Here is a 6,000-nt window from a genome sequence, read left to right as displayed (position 1 = left end):
TAGGACAGAAAGGTTTTGCTGGCATGCACTGGCTTGTGAAGCCTCGTTGTTCCCATGTCCTTCTAATTCCATGGTTAGTGATGGTTCATTGGTAGCTTGAAATCAGTATTATTTACACCACAAAATCAGCAAAGATTTCAAATTAAACACACACATACACACAAAGTAAGAAAGGAAATATGGGTAGAAATTACTGTTCTTGTTTTATGTTTTTGTTTTTACTGGTCTCATTTTTATTTTATTTTAAAGATTTCATTTAATTATTTATTTATTTGATAGAAAGAGAGCACACGCAGAAGGGCAGAGGGAGAGGGAGAAGCCAACTCCCCACGGAGCAGGGAGCCTTGGGTCCAGATCCCAGGGCCCTAGGACCAGGACCATGACCTGAGCCCAAGGCTTAACCAACTGAGGCACCCAGGGATCCCTTACTGGTCTCATTTTTAATTAGACTTTTTATTTGGAGGTAATTATAAATTCACATGCAGTTGTAAGAAAAAATATAGAAAGATCCTGGATACCTGTTTCTCCCGATGGTAACATCTTTCAAACTATAGTACAATTTCACAACCAGGAAATCATTGATACGGTCAAGATTCAGAGTGTTTATGTTACCACAAGTTTCCTCGTGTTGCCCTTTTGTAGCCACAGCCACCCTCAGCCCCACCTGAACTCCAGGTAAGTCCATTTCTATAATTTTATCACCTCAAGAATGTTATATAAATTGAATCATACAGTATGTAAACTTTTGTGATTGGCTTTTTTTCACTCAGCATGGTTCTCTGGAGATTCACCCAGGTTGTCATGTGTAAACAATAGTTCATTTTTAAATAATTGAGATATAATTGACATACGACATTAGTTTCAAGTGTACAGCATAATGATTTGGTATTTGTATGTATTTTAAATTACCACCACAATCAGTCTAGTTAACATCATCACCACTAAATTTTTCTTTATTGTGATGAGAATTTTTAATCTACTCTCTTAGCAACTTTTATTTTTTATTTTATTTTTCAAAAGATTTTATTTATTTATTCATGAGAGACAGAGAGACAGAGACACAGGCAGAGGGAGAAGCAGGCTCCATGCAGGGAGCCCAATGTGGGACTGGATCCCGGACCCCAGGATCACACCCTGGGCTGAAGGCAGACAGACGCTCAACCACTGAGCCACCCTGGCGTCCCTCTTAGCAACTTTTAACTATGCAATACAGTGTTATTATTTATGATCACTATGCTGTACATTATATCCCTATGACTTATCTATTTTATAACTGGAAATTTATACATTTGACCCCCGGCACTGATTTTCCCCATCCCCCACACTCCTCTGGGAACTATCAATCTGTGTTCTATGAGTTGTTTTTTTAATTTCACATATAGGTGAGATTTGTCTTTCTATATATGACTTATTTCACTTAACATAATGCCCTCAATAAGGATGCGGAGAAAGGGGAACCCTCTCACACTGTCGAAGGGAATGCAAGCTGATGCAGCCACTCTGGAAAACAGGGTGGAGGCTCCTCAAAAAGTTAAAAATAGAGCTACCCTAAAACCCAGCAATTGGACTACTAATTTACCCCCAAAGATACAAATGTAGTGATCTTAAGGGGCACCTGCACCCCAATGTTCATAGCAGCAATGTCCACAATAGCCAAATTATGGAAGGAGCCTAGACGTCCATGGACAGATGAATGGATAAAGAAGATGTGGTGTATACAATGGAATATTACTCAGCCAACAACAGCAAAAAAGAAATCTTACATTTGCAACAACGTGGATGGAACTAAGAGGGTATTATGCTAAGGAAAATAAGTCAATCAGAGAAAGACAATGATATGATTTCACTCATATGTGGAATTTAAGAAACAAAACAGAGGACCACAGGGGAAGGGAGGAAAAAATAAAACAAGATGAAATAAAACGAGAGGCGACAAACCATAAGAGACTTTTAATTATAAGAAACAAAAAGGGTTGCAGGAGGAGGGGTAGATGGGTGATGAAATAATTGGATGATGGACAGTAAAAGGCACATAATGTAATGAGCACTGGGTGTTATATAAGACTAATGAATCACTGACCTCTACCTCTGAAATTAGTAATACACTCTATGTTAATTAATTGAACTGAAATAGATTTTTTAGAAAACATAATACCCTCAAGCTCCATCCATGTTGTCACAAATGGCCAGATTTCCTTCTTTTTATGGCTGAATAATATTCCAGTGTGTGTGCATGTGTGTGTGTTCACACACACGCACGCACGCACATAATACATTTTTTTTACTCATTCCTCCATTGAGAGACATTTAGGTTACTTCTATGTCTTGGCTATTGTAAATAATGCTGCAATAAACACTGGGGTGTGTGTATCTTTTCAAGTTAGTGTTTTCATTTTCTTCAGGTATATGCCCAAAAATGGTATTCCTGGATCATAGATAAGTTCTATTTTCTATTTTTTAGGATGCTCAATCCTGTTTTCCATACTGGCTCTACCAGTATACATTCCCACCAACAGAGCACAAGGCCTCCCTTTTCTGCACATCCTCACCAATACTTGTTATTTCTTGTCTTTTTGATTATAGCCATTCTAACAGGTGTGAGGTGACAGACATCTCATTGTGGTTTTGATTTGCATTTCCCTGATGATGAGTGATGTTGAACATCTTTTCATGTGCCTCCTGGTTTTCTGTGTGTCTTCTTTGGAAAAATGTTTACTGATGTCCTCTGCCCATTTTAAAATCAGATTGTTTGTGTTTTTTTGCTATTGAGTTGTATACATTCTCTATATATCCTGGATATCCACCCCTATCATACAGATGATTTGCAAATATTTTCTCTTATTCCATAGGTTGCCTTTTCATTGTGTTGATGGTTTTCTTTGCTGTGAATTTAATTTAATAATTTAAGTAATTTAAGTTAATTTCTTTTTGTTGCTGAGTAAACTTACCATGGTGTGGATATACTACAGTTTATTTAATCATGGCCCATTGAAAGGCATCTGGATTGTTTCTATTTGTAGTCATTACAAATAAAACATTCCTGTACAAATTTTGTGTGTACTGTTCTCATTTTCCCAACTGATCCTGAGGCTGTTGCTGGTATTTATGACTTTCCTCTGTTACTTCTTATTGCCTTGCCTTAATAATAGCTAACATTTATAGAGTGTTACTGCATGCCAGACCCTGTCCTAAGTGCTTTCTAAGTGTTACTCACTTAATTCTCAAAATAACATTTGAGGTATATGAACTATTATTATTCCTATTTTACAGGTGTGGAAACTAAAAAAGAGACAGGTACACAGCCAGGATATAAGCGCTTAGAGTTGAATCTGGCTGGGCTGGAACCAGAACTCAGCCTCTAAACCACTATGTTATATAGCCAGGACTCAAAGATGGTCAGGATGCTTTCCTTATGGAGACAAGAAACCTAGATCTTCGCTCCTGGAGGATCTAAACTCTTGTTTATCTTGAGTCTGCTGCTTTAGTCTTCTGCTGACTTTCACCATTAGTCATGGTGGTATAAGGTACCCCTGGGGTACCCCTGGCCTGCACCCATCTCCCCCCAACCCTATTGTGTGACAGCAACCTTATTTTCTCTAAATCCCCAAGATCAATCACCCCAGCTAACAGCTCACCCCCCTTTTCTGCATGTTCACTTGATGGCATAAAAAGCCCAAAATACCCAGGTCACTGTGGAACTATTGGTGTCTCCTCTTTGTGGAAGCGAATCTCCGTGGGATACCAAACCTCTAAACCAGCAGAGCCCAGAGTCATGGGTCTGCTAGCCAAAATGTGAATGAGTCATAAGGCCCACCCTTATCTCTGTTTCTGGGCCCATCGTGTATTCTGGTTGAAAAAATAGTGCCATAGGATGCTTGCTCAATCAGAACACAAATTGCACTCTGTGGGCAGCACTCCACTCTTAGAAGGTTTTGCCATAAATGAGTCTTCAGTCAGGCCAACTACTTCTGAGGGATGGTGTACATGAAGATCCATGACTCTTGTGACTGGTCATGTGGTGGTTAAACCATGGGCTCTAGAGCAAATTGGATTCAAATACAGACTTCACCACTCAATTATTCTTGACTTTGAGTAATTTATGAAACTTTCCTGTGACTCAGTTTCCTTATCTGTAAAATGGAGCTAATAATAGTATGTTGCTCAAAATGCTTGCTTATAAAGTTTAGATGAGTTAATCTCTGCAGGCCACTTTGCACGCTGGACATTGCCAGCTGTCTGTCACTGTACAGTGAGAACTTTGGTCAGAAGCCATATTGTGAGGACCATCAAGGGAACCTACGAGGCATCCAGGATATCCACAGATAGTGGTGGTGGCAAGTGTATGAGAACAGGGAAAATAAATCCAAATATGAAATTGCTCCCTAGAGAGGAAAAAATTTCTGCCCCCTTCTTGTTGAAGAGGCCTAACATAAGCATCCTTCACCAGATGGTGAACTGGTTTGGTAGCTTTTGTTGTCCAAGTAGACCTTCAGAATAGCCCCTGCTGGGCCAAACATGGTAAGGGGCTGTTCATCCTATGAAGGCCATGTGCAGCCTGCGTTCTTGCCATCACAGCCACTTCATTCATGGAATGTTTGGGGAGGAAGTGGAATGACACCCACAAAGTAGGATCCCCTAACCACCTGATCACGAGAAGCAGTCTCCAGGAAGGAGACCTTATTTGTGATGATGAATGGCCATAGTGACACAAATTTTCTTATATTCTGGGACCCTTCTGTGAGGTTTATGTCCAAGCCATCTTCCTAAACCCTCTGTCCTCAATCCTCTGATTTTGTTCTCTCCAAGTCTGTCTACCTGGCCAAAGCACTGGCCTTGCACATTGACTCAGTAAAGCTCCTTGGACTATGTCTTCTCCCAACACAACCAGTAATGTATTCTACTTGAAATTTTACCCACTGGAGGATTTCCCTCCTCCGCTAACTTCCAGGACTGTCTCTCAGAAAGCATTATTTTTGTTTTTAAAGAAAGGGGACATTTATTACTTTTCTGCAAGTTAAGAAAAGAATCACTAATTCTCTAGCTTTGAAAGTGAATATCTTGATAATAAGATTCCGTAAACTTAGAAACTTAAAAAATTCAGTTTTCATAAGTTTTATAACATTTCTTTACTGTGGTAAAGAACCTATAACATTACATTTATCATCTTAATCATTTTTAAATGTACAGCTAGTTCAGTTGTGGGTTTGTGCCACAGATCTCTAGAACTTCAGAAGGGCTTTATTGCTGCAATCATAACACTAACACTTAGTGCATGCTCAGTGCCATTAGAAGAGCTTTACATGCATTAAGTCATTTAATTTTTAAAGCAATCTATTAGTGTAGGTATTTTTTTCTCTCTCTTTTAGAGATAAGGAAACTGAGGTACACGGAGGTTAAATAACTTGCCCAAATTCATGCAGCTGGGAACTGGTGGAGCCAGAATTCAAACACAGGCAGTGTGGCTCTAGAATTCTTGCTGTTAATGTCCTAATAGACCACTTCTGCCTGGTGATGGTGTATTATGGAGAGCCAGCCACCTGCCATCCAAGCTCGAATGTTTTTTCTTCTCCATATCTTTCCCTGAAGCCAGGGGAGCAGGCTTTGAAGCCATCAGAGCAGACTAAGGAAGGAGATGCTTTTGGCAAGACAGGGCAAGCTAGAGGGCACACTAAGACATTTTGGTTTCTTTCTGCCTTAGGGAAGTTCTCAGGCTCCACCCGCTGTCCTTGGAGGTGAAAGAAGTATGGAGCTCCTGAGACCCTGGGCCAACTAAGTGCGCTTGGGCCACAAAGTGACCCAGTGTCCCATGTTTCATTTCTCTTGGGACCCAGAAGCCCACCAGAGGCTATTTATCAGGAGAGGAGCTGTTACCTACTGAAGCAGCCGAGCCTCGACACCTCTTTTGGCCACCCTGGGGACTCTCCTGGGTCTTGCTTGCCATGGTCTCCTGGGTCCCCAATTTGCAGAGCACTGTTGGGTCCATTGAATCATAAGGCCCCA

This window comes from Canis lupus, chromosome 17 (assembly GCF_011100685.1).
Source record: "Canis lupus familiaris isolate Mischka breed German Shepherd chromosome 17, alternate assembly UU_Cfam_GSD_1.0, whole genome shotgun sequence".
Lineage (NCBI taxonomy): Eukaryota > Metazoa > Chordata > Mammalia > Carnivora > Canidae > Canis > Canis lupus.
This window is presented reverse-complemented; position numbering follows the sequence as displayed.